The sequence below is a fragment of the Myotis yumanensis genome, unplaced genomic scaffold, assembly GCF_028538775.1.
Source record: "Myotis yumanensis isolate MYYU_CA2020_CCGP unplaced genomic scaffold, mMyoYum1.0.hap1 SCAF_15, whole genome shotgun sequence".
Taxonomy (NCBI): Eukaryota; Metazoa; Chordata; class Mammalia; order Chiroptera; family Vespertilionidae; genus Myotis; species Myotis yumanensis.
The window spans coordinates 36,901,636-36,916,642 of NW_027223766.1; the positions used below are offsets into that span (position 1 = coordinate 36,901,636).

Genomic DNA, 15,007 nt, shown 5'->3' on the forward strand with positions numbered 1-15,007 from the left:
GGGGGGAGCAGTCTGAGGTAAGGGCAATAACAATTGTGAGAGACAATAATAACTTATGTCACAGTATTGTTATAGTATAATATATTATTTATTTTCTGTACTATTTATTTTCTATACTGTTTATTTTCTAAACAGAAGACTGTTCTTGAATGGACCATGAATACAATTTTGATGCAGACCACTCTTTTAATACATACTATACAAATTTCGTTAAATTATCTTTTCTTCCCAGTTTCTTTTAAATGATTTCAAATCTAAAAATTATGGGAAATGCTTTCGGGGTTTTGGTAAGATTAATGCACCCTTTGCCCCCCTTTATGAGACTTTTGACTGGTACTTTAATTCTAAGGGAATGTACCCACCAGTTCTGGGATGTCTGCCCTGGGAGATTAGCTGGTGGTTGACTTCTTACTATACATGCTCAATCAGTCCATGATTGGCCAGAAAATTTCACATTACTTTGTACCACTTGAAAGCAAAAGGGGTGGGGAAAATCCCCAAAAGTACCCAAATTGCTATTTCCAAGTGTCCAAGTGCAATTTCAAATAACAATTGAGTTTGACCAGCTTAGTCCTACCCTGTTGCTCAAGCTGACTCAAAGCCTGTCTTTAATCAAGTTGACCACAACATACAGTCAGGGAGGAGGTAGGCATCTGCTATTATGTCCCTCCTTATCAATACAAAATGCTACTCAATTTCCTAACTCCCTACAGCACTCTTGGCAGCCCAACATCCTCTTTTGCATCTCTCAACTCATTGCCAATCTAAATTATGATGTATCTATATTTTTCAGGAGGATAAATCATAAAAATAGAATTTTTCAAACAGGACTTTTTACAGAATAACATGGATTGTTTTAAGGTGTGTGTTTTCAGCAGATAGTAAATGGGAACAAACCAGAAACTTAGCGAATTGTGTGCTAGTTCCAAGAATACTAGTCCTGAAGAATGTATTTATTATATGATATTATGTAGATGTTGACAGCATCTCTTAGTGACACAGATTTCTCTCAAATTCCTCTTTCCATGGGTTTGTAACTATTATACATAATGGTTTCATTGCCCTCAATACCTCTAGTGATATTGAGATTTGTGATACCAAACTTCTTTTAAACAAGAACTATCCTTTAAAAAACAATAAGCATGTGTACCTTTTTCATTTTAAAGAGAAAGTATGATCTTCCTTCCAGTAGGCCCACAGTGCTCATTCTCAGCCTGGATGCACATTAGAATCATCAAAGGAGATTTTAAAATAGATACCAATGTTTGGACTCCTCTTCTTAGAAATTGTTAATCACTTGATTTGGGATGGTTCTAATGTGCAAGCAGAGTAAGAACTACACCCCATTCCTTCAATTCCCTGTTATCTTATTTGTTGAGTTTTGCTAGAGGGAAAAAGAAAACCAAATAAAAACAAAAACCCTTTCTACAGACTGACGGCCTCCCGATGTGAACTGGTTGGGGCCATTTTATTTATGGTTTGCAAGGTATTATCTTTACTGGGTTACATCTGGAGAGGCTTCCTTAGTATCAAGAGGCTACTTCATGAAACATGTGAAGAGGTGTCCCAAACTTTCCTCTGGCAGTGTCATGGGAAGATCAGCAACTTAATGTTGAAATGAAACCATCTGGCCCTTAAGGAGTTCTCTCTCCATCTATAGGAAGGTGCAGATTTTAAGCCACTCTTCAAAATAAAGCTGTCTTTGGCTTAATGGATAATACTATTTAGAAAATGATTTGTTATGTGCTCCCCTCCTGCCTGGTAATGAGAGATGCACAGTTACCTGGGGATGAGAAGGGGAGAAATAATGGAAGTCAATATTGAAGGCCTCCATAAGAATATACATCACTGAATACTCCACATCTATTATAGGTGATTGGAGAGAAACCATTAAAATTCTTGATTCTGATATCTATTATAAAGTAACGTACTTCTTGAATGAAGAACAAAGGAGTCAGCTTCAAGGCTGAATAATGGGGTGGTGTGACTTTATGTGCCTGATACCTTCAAAACTAGGGATAGTTGATGTTCTTGTCAAAGGATCTACCCTTGAAAACTTTTAACTTGAAAAATTGGAAGCACACATTTCTTGATTAATCTTACTATTGGCTCCTGTCTGGTCTCTATCTGATGGGGTAAGAATTGGGGTAAAGAGATTGGGTGTCTTTCTCTATGACAAGGCAGAAAAGTGCTACTGAATTTAATCACCTCTTTTTACAAAGGCCAGTTATTTTCAGAAGAATTATTTTCATCTACAAATTCATTTTAATGAATTTCAACTATGTACATAGTGCATGGTAGGTGTGTGAGGAAAGCCAATGATGAATAACATTATTAAAACTTTCAAAGCCTTATAACCCAGAAGAATAAAGTACAAGTCCCTCAAAAATTAAACCATGTAGAATATGAAAAATTCCAAGAAAATGATATATAGTTATGTAAGATTTCAAATAACGAAGAGAATATGTTTAATGTTTTTCCAGCACAATCTCAAAGCTGAATTTCCCCCCACCATTTAAAAAGTGGTAGCAGCTTTCAAATGAATCTACAATCCCTTCAAATTCAATTGCAAGACTTTTTTATGTAACTAGAGGCCTGGTGCATGAAATTCATGTTGGGGGGGGGAGTTCCTCAGCCCGGCCTGCACCCTCTCACAATCTGGGACCACTGGCTCCTAACCACTTGCCTGCCTGCCTCATCGCCCCTAACCACTCGCCTGCCTGCTGATCGCCCCTAACTGCTCACTGCTTGCCTGATCACCCCTAACGACCTCTGCCTTGGCCCCTGCCACCATGGCTTCATCTGGAAGGACATCTGGAATGATGTCTGGAAGGTCGTTTGGCTGTCCGGTCTAATTAGCATATTACACTTTTATTATTATAGATACTTTGCTTTTATTGATGTACTTTTATTAATTTTATTTTAATATATTTTATTGATTTTTTACAGAGAGAAAGGGAGAGGAATAGAGAGTTAGAAACATCAATCAGCTGCCTCCTGGACACCCCCTTCTGGGAATGTGCCCGCAACCAAGGTACATGCCCTTGACCGGAATTGAACCTGGGACCCTTGAGTCCGCAGGCTGACACTCTATCCACTGAGCCAAACTGGTTAGGGCTTGATGTGCTTTTGTAAGCTATAATAGCCAATGAAAATTTCCATACAGGTAAGTGATTGTTTCATCTACCATATTGCTTGAGTTTATTCCCACCCTTGCCTCACTCTTTTAAAAATATCTCTTGTCAAGTTTGTGAATTATATCTCTACTAGAGGCCTGATGCTTGAAATTTGTGCAAGGGGCTTAGTCCCCGCTGCTGCTGCAGCTGCCTTGGCCTCAGTCCTGCCACCATGGCTTCATCTGGAAGGACATCCGGTCTAATTAGCATATTATGCTTCTATTATTATAGATTCTTCTAGTGGTTACTCTTAAAAGTAATATACCCTTAACCTAATAAGTTTTGAGGTGAATCAATAATCCTAGCCTTCTCTTGAAATAAGACAAGGACCTTAAAATGTTTTGTCCCATCCATTATCTATGTTTCTTTTTAGTTTATTTTAATGTACACACATACAGACAGTTTTACCAACTTGCTTTTGATTTTTTTTGTTCGTTTGTTCATCATTGGTTCTTTTACCACTTTATTTCTTTCTATAGTCAATTTCCTTTTTGCTGAAGTATAATTTTTGGTTATATTTCAGGAAGAATCTATAAATTTAACCTATCTTTATACATCTTATATTTTTTTAATTTTAAAATGTATCCTTGATGTTCTAAAGTTTCACAATGGTGTGTATATGTGGGTTTTCCCCATCAGTATTTATCCCCTCTATGCCCTCTTCCACTTCCATCCACAACCCACCCCCCAGCCATTGCCACATTGTTGTCCATGTCCGTGAGTTCTCTCTCTTTCTCTCTCTCTTGCTCAATTCCTCCCAACACTCTCAATACACACACACACACACACACACACACACACCCTAGAGCTGTCTGCCTGCTCTCTATGAGTCTGTCTCTATTTTGCTTGGTAGTTCAGTTTGTTCATTAAATTCCAAATATCAGTGAAATCATATGGGTCTAAGTGGATTTTTTAAAGTTACCCTATACTTCTCCTTGAGTCTGAAGATTCATGGTTTCTTTCATTTTCAGAGTGTTGCCTTTCTCCTAATCTCTCATTCTGGAGAGAATATTTATTAAATTTATTAGATATATGTCAGAGTCTCATTTCATCCTCCAATGAATTAATCATTAGTTAGTTAATTAATTGAGGAATAACAATATGTTAGGTACCATGTTACTTTACTGAATATATTTTATTTTAGGTGAATTTTTCAGATCTGTTTTCAGATTTACTAATTTCTTTATTTATGTTTACTATACTATATAGTTCACATATTGAAGTTACCCATTTAATTATTATGGTTTTCATTTCTAGGACTCCCATTTTGTTCATTTTCAAAACTACCTCTTCTTTTTTACGGGATGCTATTCTAATGATTTTTATTTCTTCTTTAATTATATCTTTGAAAATTTAAAGCAAAATTGTTTTCACATTGTTCTATTTTCTTTTTTTTTTCAGTTTATGATTTATTTTCCAGTTAGTTGTATATCTGAAAATATTACTTTTCTTTTCTTTTTTATGAATTTTTATTTATTTATTTATTTATTTATTTTTTATTTTTTTTAATTAAATCTTTATTGTTCAGATTATTACATTAGTTACTCTTTTTTTCCACCATAACTCCCCTCCACCCAGTTCCCACCCCACCCACCGCCCTCACTCCCCACCCAGTGTCCTAATCCATAGGTGCACGATTATTGTCCAATCTCTTCCCTCACCTCCCACATCCACCCCCCAAGAATAGTCAGTCCATTCCCATTCTATGTCCCTGATTCTATTACAATCACCAGTTCATACTGTTCATCAGATTATTTATTCATTTGATTTTTAGATTCACTTGTTGATAGATGTGTATTTGTTGTTCATAATTTGTATCTTTACCTTTTTCTTCTTCTTCCTCTTCTTAAAGGATACCTTTCAGCATTTCATATAATACTGGTTTGGTGGTGATGAACTCCTTTAGCTTTTTCTTATCTGTGAAGCTCTTTATCTGGCCTTCACTTCTGAATGATAGCTTTGCTAGATAAAGTAATCTTGGTTGTAGGTTCTTGGTATTCATCACTTTGAATATTTCTTGCCACTCCCTTCTGGCCTGCAAAGTTTCTGTTGAGAAATCAGCTGACAGTCGTATGGGTACTCCCTTGTAGGTAACTGATTTTCTTTCTCTTGCTGCTTTTAAGATTCTCTCTTTGTCTTTTGCTCTTGGCATTTTAATTATGATGTGTCTTGGTGTGGTCCTCTTTGGGTTCCTTTTGTTTGGGGTCCTATGCGCTTCTTGGACTTGGAAGTCTATTTCTTTCACCAGGTAGGGGAAGTTTTCTGTCATTATTTCTTCAAATAGGTTTTCAATATCTTGCTCTCTGTCTTCTTCTGGCACCCCTATAATTCGGATGTTGCTACGCTTGAAGCTGTCCCAGAGGCTCCTGACACTATCTTCGTATTTTTGGATTCTTTTTTCATTTTGCTTTTCCGGTTGGGTGTTTTTTGCTTTTTCGTATTTCAAATCTTTGACTTGATTTTTGTGATCCTCTGGTCTGCTGTTGGGAGTCTGTATAATATTCTTTATTTCAGTCAGTGTATGCTTAATTTCTAGTTGGTTCTTTATCACAACATCGAGGGTTTCACCAGTCTTCTTGAAGATCTCACTACATTTATCGGCGGCTTCTAGACAGTTCTTTAAAGACCTTAAAAGTGTGGTTTTGAACTCTATATCCAGCAGTTTGCTTTCCTCCAATTCTGTCGTTTGTGTTCTATTTCTTTGTCTCGGCATTTTTTATGCTTCGCTGTGTCGATAGAGTGCCTTTCTGTGCTAAGTGTCCCAATTACCTGAGGTAGACACTCTTGGTGCACCCCCTTGTGGGCTTTGTGCACAGTCTTGTTGTGGTTAAGCCTTGATTGTTGTAGTTATCACTGTGAGGAATTGACCTCCAGGCCAATTGGCTGTGGGAATCAGCTGTGTCTGCGGTGGGAGAACTTCTGTGCTGGAGACACCCCTCTGGGGCTAGACTTGCTTCGATGGGGCTTTTGTGCTCACTGAGTCTGCCCCCTGAGTGTGTCTTTTATGGTTCCACGGAGCTGCAAGCTGGATGGTCCCACTCTGACCTCTGGGCTTCCTGGCTCCTGGATCTCTAGGGAGGTGCTAATCTAGCCTTTGCCTGAGGCAATCCAGCAAAAGCCTCCCTGCAGGGCTTGGGCGGGGCGGGTCACATGGGATCAACAGGGCGGGATTAGCAATTATGGCTGCTCTCAGTCTTGTCCTCAGAGGCTCTGCTTCTCAGTGTCCCAGTAGTCGCTGCAAGCCCCACGGAGAGAAAGCTGCCCTAGGGTTCTGAGCGATGCCAGACAGTCCCGCTTCTCCCATATGAGTGTGGGTCCTTAGAGACTCGCCCGGAACTGGAGCTCAGAGCCTGAGACTCCCTCCTGATTGAAAACGACAACCGCGCCCTCAGCCTCCAGCCCGCTCCGCATGCACTCCGAACCTTAGTATTTTACTTCAGCACTGCGCCTCCTCTGAGCCTCGGTATGCTTTTCTCTTTCCTCCTAGTTGTAAAACTTCCACTCAGCCAGCTTTCTTGTGGTTCTGGATGATGTCCGTTCCGTCTTTTAGTTGTATTTTTGAAGTGGTTGTTCGAGGCAGCAAACTCCCGTGTTTACCTATGCCGCCATCTTGTCTTTATCCCTGTTCTATTTTCTATTGGTTTTCACATGTGAATTCTCCTGGTTATTGAAATTCCTGACTCTCATAGTTTCCTTGAGTGCTTCAAATGTTAGACTTTGACTCTATCTTCAGGTTGAATTGTTTTTGAAGGATGTGTCATGATTCAGGGTTAAGTCGTTAGTGTGGGCTGTTTTATGTCTATCTCTGCCGTTCCATGGGTCTCTCAACTAGTTTTTACAATAATTTCTTGATTTAAGATTATTTTATCAAGCTTAACATATGAATTCAACCCCCAAGTCCCACATAGTATCAGTTTAGATTTCTCCAAGATGAATTTTCAACCACGACCTAGGACGGGCAGCCCATTTTTCTTACCAAATTCCCAGCCCAGTGGAAAGAACCTGTCTAGTTCCTTCTGAGTTCTCAGTTTTACACGGGAATGCACCTATAGCTTCCCATGCTACCAGGCCTGCAAACTCTTTTTCCCCAACTCTCTACTCTCAGGTTAAAACCTCAGTAATTAGAATATCCAGGTTCAGTAGCCCCTGACCCATTTGGCTTTAGCGCCCATTCATTGCTCTGGCTTCAGATTAACTCTGTTCATTTCTGGCACCATGTGGTTTTTCCAGCTTAGATATAGATATGCATGTTTGTTTGTTTATAGTTGTTATATTCCATTCAACAATATATACATTTAGAGCAAGGGGGGGCACTAATCAGCCATAATGACAAGACCTCATCTTCATCTATATGATACCACCTTGCTAATTTAACTTCCTCGGTATCTTAAGTTTGCATGCCTCTTTTCACATTAAATAAGCCAATGGGTTACATGGGCTGTCTGAAATGCAGCCTAGAATACTGTTGCTCTGTCTTTACAGGTCATAGTTATCAGAGATGACAACTCCCAGGGGACAAGCACTGCACTACATGCAGACATGCATTAGCATCACTGGAAGATGAAAACAAACTTAAGAGTAGAGCACATGGTATTACAGATAATCCTCTTTGCAAGGAAAACGTATTTTTCTTTTTAAGTCAGCAGCTATCTTTTTGGCAACTCTATTTCATAGATTCAGACTCAAAGAGTAGCACTTTTTTTTGGTTTGGCAGTGATCATTGGTGTCTTTATATTATTTCTCATCTTCTTTAGAATAAACTAGAAGTTTTGCTCCCACTTTTGCTTGCTGTGACCAAATCTTCAGAAAGTGGAGGGTCCTTGGGCACTAGCCACAGCCATTAGCTGCAGTTGCGTGACTTAATACTTGGTCAAATGTCTTTCTCAAACCTGAAATATAATCATGAAATTTTTTTGGGGGGGCGGGAGGGGTAAAAATATAAACTATAAAACCAGAGTGACAGGAAGGTGCTAGGAGAAATGTTCAAAACATTGATGTGATTTATGAACATGTGGCAAACAGATGTGGTGGGCCAATAGGGACCCTCATCTCCTTTTATAAATTTGGATCACATTTGTGTCTCTCCTTCACACACCCCCAACCCCAGGTTCATAATTTGCTTTATTAAAATCCTCTGCAGGTCATATGGGTGATTAATAATTGTTGATGACAGAAGTTTGGTTTTGGTAAGCTGCATAGTGAAAGATAAATACAACTGGCTATTTTAACCTCTGTATATTAAACTTATTAGAGTGAGGCTTCTTTGTAAGATGGTCTTTGTTGAGATTATGTGTGATTTATGGAAATGTCACCAATGACCTTGTTTCTGGAAAAACTCTTAAAATCTCTTTTGTTGTAATCATCACTTTGAGTTTCAGTTGTCACTACAGAAAACCGTTTTTGGAAAAAAGCATAAACAAGAGCAATTAAAATATGCGTCAAGTAAAATAAATATAGGGTAGTTATCTGGGAATAAAATTAAAAAGCAAGCTCTGAGATGGATATTGGAATTACAAATTTATTTGTAACCAATTCTAAATGTGGTGTTTAAACAAAGCAAATGGATAAGGAATATTGGAATATTCTCTTCCAACTCTGACATGTCTAGAACCTTTAGATAAGTCTTTTAAATCATTCTACCTTTGTTAAGAGAGCAAATTTCTACAATTTGTGTTTGTAATATAGTTTGAAAATATTTTTTCTTTATTTTATTTTATATTTTTCCAATTTATTGAAAAATATTTTTTAATAAAACAAAGCAGCTTAACAAGAATTGCATCTATATGGCAAGGAATTCACAGTACAAATATTTTTATAATGAAGAATTTGTTTTCCTTTTACCCTTGTCAAATCCTCAATTTCACTTATGTAGAAGTAACTATTATTTAGTATGTAATTATTAAATAAAGGTTCTAATATTATAAGCCAATCTTTCATAAGAATATTGAAATGTACCTGTATATTGAAATGCATTAGTAACCTGTGCTATTTATTCACAGCGAGGTAATTGTCACTTGTAAGGCTGGTAATTATAGAAAGATCATATACCAGTAAATCCCACCTCACTCAAGTGATATATTGAGGAAATTTTGAAAAGGAAAAAATTTTAAATAATGAAAATAATGTTGTAGGCCTGATGATAATTGATTTGGTGAATTTCTGCTTTGGCTGGGACTTTGATAGGCAGAACTGAAAAATTACACACTCAAAACTCTTGAATTGTAATTTCTAAAACCCCTGCATTTATTCCATCCATTTATTCCTGGCAGTTGTCTGGAAGTCACAAAGAATGATTGCTAGATCAGGACCTCCTACTACGTGTTATAGGAGTCAGCACAGAGCAAGTCTGTGCCTAATGAGTGGGCTTAAAAGAGAAAAAGAATCGAGAACCCCCATACTTTACTTCATGCCCTCATTTTTCATTCAATTAGGGTAAATTATAAAAACAGTAACAAAACTGAAAACACACATGGTAACAATATCTAATGTGTTTGAGAAATAATGCAGAAGATGGACTTAACCACCTCAAAAAAAAAATTGGGAAACTATGCAGGGGTCTAAATGGAAGTCTGGTATTTTGATTACCTGGACAACTTTCCTTCAGCTCTGTTCACATCATCAGCTTCCCTCGCACTTCTATCAGTAATGACTAGTCACTCAGTTTTATACCTGAGAATGTATAAGAGAGCTCCCCTCAAAAAAAAAATAAAAAAGAGTGCTGTTGCCCTTTTTGTGTCTTTAGAATGTTTGATCGTCAGTCTGAAACTGGGTTAAGACATTTAGACTTGAATAACTGGAAAGTCTCTTGATTCTTTTCTAAATTGAAGTGCCTTGGTGGTTGACAATTGAAGAATGATTTACAATTCCTGGAGTACTTTGTGGGTTTGGTGTATAAACCCAGTTCTTAATATTCAAGCTACTTGGAAGTTGGAGCTTGAATAATAGCTAGTCATTTCTAAAATGTGGAATTTGTCCAATTTTGAGTAAGTACCCAAACTGATATGTTTTCAAAAATGTAAATTACCCCCATTCCATTGTCTTGGGAGCCAATGTAGAAGCAGTAGTGTTTTTTCTTTCAAATTTTAAAATAATATGATATTAGAAAATTAAAAACTCTGATATTCATATTTGAATATTATAGTCTGGATATAGTCCCCATTTAGTGTAGTGTGGCTCTGCAATGATACCATAAACCTGCATATTTTACCAGCTCAAATCTTGAGAATGTGGGAGGTAGCCGCATCACCTTGTATATCTTTTCATAACAAAAGCTCATGTTACATTAATCCAGACTTTCAAAAATAAATTCAAATATACTGGTTTCCCATCAGTATAGTAGTTTTGAATTACCCTAGCAATGGGACCAGTTCAACTCCTGGCTTCTCTTAGCCAACGTGAACAAAATAATGCTTGCATTTTTTATCTTTCTTGAAACTAGTCAAGAAGCCTTGAAGATAATATGTAAGCTCCATAGCATTTTAATTAATGAGAAGAGGCAACTAGATAACTAAGAACTTAAAAACTGTGTTTACATCTCACCTGATCTGTTATCACCTACAACATTGTAAGTAAAACCTTCAATCATTCTTTTGCTGGTTCCGCAAATAGTTACTCCCCTCTATATGTTAAGCATCTCATTAGGAGCTAGGTGTGTAAAGATTTAAACACAAACAAATAAAATGAAACAACAACAACAAAAAAGCACTATCCCTAACTTTTAGTAGCTCATATTGAGAAAAACAGAAATATAGCTACCTAATTAAAATCGTACACAATGTAACTGCTGTAATCGAGGTATGTCCAAAGTTCTATAGAAATACAGAGAAAGAAAGAAATTGCTACCACTAGAGCAGGGATCCTCAAACTTTTTAAACAGGGGGCCAGTTCACTGTCCCTCAGACCGTTGGAGGGCCGGACTATAGTTTAAAAAAATACTATGAACAAATTCCTATGCACACTGCACATATCTTATTTTGAAGTAAAAAAACAAAACGGGAACAAATACAATATTTGTATTTGCATGTGGCCCGCAGGCCGTAGTTTGAGGACCCCTGCTCTAGAGAAGCTAGATAAAGTCATATAAACTATGTTTCATGTGATATTTTCTAGGTGTGAGGCAAGGATAATTATTGTGAGTGGTTTGAGCAGGTATGCAGAACTGTAAACAGGGATATTTGGGAACAGATATTGTTAAGAATGCTTGGGTCCACATTACAGAGTGTCTTCTATATTATGTTAGGAAGTTTATTTATATTCACTATAGGCAATGAAGTGTCTTTCAAGGTTTAGAGATAGAGGGCTGACATGATCAGAACTATAAAAATGGATTCTGGGGAACAAGACTCTAGTGAGAAAGAATAAACAGGAGGCAACTGAAAAGATGAAAATCCAAACCAAGAAAACTGCCATGGGGATGAAGAGGAAGGGGATGGAAATTATGTTTCTTCGCTCCAAGACACAACTGTACATGTTCACCCCTATGTCCATCCACACCCCTTACCCAGTAGTCTCTCCTTCCAAACTGTCCCACATTCTACAGATTTCCCATTTACTGCCTTAAAAATTAGGTATATTTCATATATACAGAGAGTATAAGGACTAGTGTAATAAACACCTGTGAACCCACTATTCTGTTTAGGAAATAAAACATTAATACTGATGAAGGCTTCTGTGTGGTTCTCCATTTTAAAACATGAAGATTTCCTTCTTTGATTGTTATTGCTTAATAGTGTTCTATTGTTTAAAATAAGGACTAGTGCAATAAATACCTGTGAACCCACTATTCTGTTTAGGAAATAAAACATTAATACTGATGAAGGCTTCTGTGTGGTTCTCCATTTTAAAACATGAAGATTTCCTTCTTTGATTTTTATTGCTTAATAGTGTTCTATTGTTTAAACATACCAAGTTTTATTTATCCATCTCTCATTAATAGACATTCAGATTGTTTACATTTTTTGCTGCTATAAGCAATGCTGCTATAAAAATTATTGCACATGTCACTTTCTTTACATGTGTGAGTTTACGTAGGAACAGAATTCCTGTCAGAGTGTGCAGTTTCAGCTTCATTAAATATTGACACACTGTTCTCCAAAGTGATTATACCCATTATACTCTTACAAGCAAATTACTAAATTAAATTAAAAGAGAAATAAAATAAAAAGTCTTGGTGTTCTAAAGCTTCACGAATACTCAATATTGTCAGACTTTTAAATTGTTGCCAGATTGTGTAAAGCTTTTTAAGCCATTAAGGGCTCTTTGGCTTTTTCTCAAAGAGAGAAGGAAAGCCACTGGAGGATTTTAAGTAGAAGGATGAAATGATCTAAGCAGGAACATTTGGGCACTGGGTTGAGAATAGACGATAAGGAGGTAAATGAATAGAACCCGGTAGACCAGTTCAGTGGCTATTTCAATAACCTATTTAAAATATGATGGCAGATTAAGTCAGAGTGGTAGCAGTGGAGGAGGAGGGAGAACTGAAAATATATCCACCCTCTGGATATGTTTAGAAAGTGGTGACATTTTGAAAGTAAAGACAGCAGGTTTGCTGTTGGATTGCAGGCAAGGTGTGTGAGACTGCAAAGTCTTAGCATGAGTAACTGAAAAGAAGTCAGTTGCTGTTTACTAAGATTAGAAGGAATTCAGGGCAAGAGGTTTGGAGGAAATATCAGGAGTCAGCTTTGGGCTTGCAATGTTGGAGAAAACTTTTTTTTTAGAGAGAGAATGGAAGGGAGGGGGAGAGACAGAGAGAGAAAAACATCAATGTGAGAGAGACACATCAATTGGTTGTCTCCCATATCAGCCCCAACCAGGGCCAGGGATCAAGCCTGCAACCCAGACATGTACCCTTGATGGGGGGGTGGGGGCGGGGAGGGGAATCGAACCCGAGACCCTTCAGTCCTTGGGCCAATGCTCTACCCACTGAGCCAAACTGGCTAGGCCTGGAGAACACTTTTAGATACCCAATTTAAGATAGTTAAGTCTAGAATTAATATGATAGTTCAGAACCAGAGTATACATTTTAAAGCGTTTATAATATAGATAGTATTTAAAGCCCAGAGACTAGAAGAGGTCACTAAAAGAATAGTAGTCAGAGAAGAAAAAAAGGTCTGTGGAGAAACTGGCAGAGGAAATAGAAACAGAGAAGGAAAACCAAGACAGTGACTGAGCCAGAAGTCAAATAAAACGTGTCCTCTGCTGCTGACAGTTTAAGTAGGTTGAGAACCGACATTGATCATTAGATTTAGCAACGTGAAAGTAATTGCTCATTTCTCAACAGTAGTGTTGGTGGAATACAATGGGTGAAAATTCAACTAGAACATTTTAAGAGAGGACAGAGAACAGGAATTTATTCTTTGTATGATTTTTTTATGTAATGGGGAGTAAGGAAATAGAGCTGATGCTGGATGGTGAACTGGGGTTAAAAGAGTTTTTTAACATTGGAAAAGTATTAACATATTTATGGGAATAATTAAAATAAATAAAAAGGATGATGCAATAGAGAGCAGATATAAATTCTGGAGTGATGCCCTTGAGTAGTTGAGACTACTCAAGGTACTAATCAGTAAGCAAAGGGAGTGTGAACAGTTCATCAATTGTGGTCAAAGGGAAGGTAGAATAAATGGGCATGGATGCAGGTTGAGAAATGGAAGTTGTGGTGAAAGGGTGTAGAGTTGATGGTTTCTCAATGCAATAGGAAGAAGGATCAGCTTAAAGTATGAAAGAAGGAGTGGTGCTAGAACTTTCAGTATAGAGGATAAAGTATGAAATAGTCATCTAGGAGAAAGATACTGAAAATTATTCTTTCTGATTTTTAATCTGCTTGGACGATTTCACTAAACTGGTCTCCTAGTTTCTGTCCTTGTCCTGGATTGATTCCCTTTAAACAAGATCATGTCACTCTGCTCAGCGCCTCCCAACAGCCAACAATCTTGCTCAGAGTAAAAGTCCCTTATCTCTCCTACAAGGTTCCTATCTGTTCCCGCATTGCCTTTCAAAGCTCACCTGCAACTGCTTTTCCCCTCACTCACATCATCAAGGCAAGCAATTGTGTTTATTTTGTTCACTAATGTCTCCTCAGCACTTAGAACAGTATGAAATTGATTAATGGTGCCTATCAGACAGATTAATTTTATGTGAAAGAGTTATACAGTGGGGCCTTGACTTACAAGTTTAATTCGTTCCGTGACCAAGCTTGTAACTGAAATTACTCATATGTCAAATCAATTTTCACCATTACATACTATGAATTGAATGCTGGGCTGATGTTGTGGCCTTCACTGTGACGTTCACTGCGCCAGCTAGCAGTGGGGTATCTGAAACTGGCTCGTAACCCGAATTTTAGCTCGCAACTCAAAGCAAAAAATCGGCTGAGAGACGGCTCGTATCTTGAAAAACTCGTTGTTCGGGACACTCGTAAGTCAAGGTCCCACTGTAGTGGTGAAATAAGGATCACAGAAGAATGAAGAGTCTCAGAAAAAGAAAAGATGAAAGAATAGATTGTCACCCTGGTCATCTTAATGAAATGAGCATTGAAAATGGGGGAAAGGTAGATAGAATAACAAAGAAAAAGATAGACTAGAAAAAGGAACAAGAGAGAACAAAAGCCCAAAGAGGGTACAATAATTGCATTCCTTATCTTCTTTTAGAGTCAGAGGTGGGAAGCAACTATTCATCTATGTCACATATCACCGCACACCAGCCTTTCCCACCATATCAAGGGCAAAGCTATCAATGTCAGCAGAATTAAATAGCGTAAGAACACCAGTCTTTTTTCTGTAGTTTTTTATTCTGTTTTTTTTTTTTTTTCTAATTTTACCCAGAAAGATAAA

The 15,007-nt window shown here is 37.5% G+C and overlaps 1 long non-coding RNA gene across 1 annotated transcript in view; it reads left to right on the top strand.

The window, feature by feature from the left end:
• The window catches only part of LOC138993213 (uncharacterized), a 95,423-nt gene that overhangs the window by 42,880 nt on the left and 37,536 nt on the right, over positions 1-15,007 (top strand). The window lies entirely within an intron of this gene.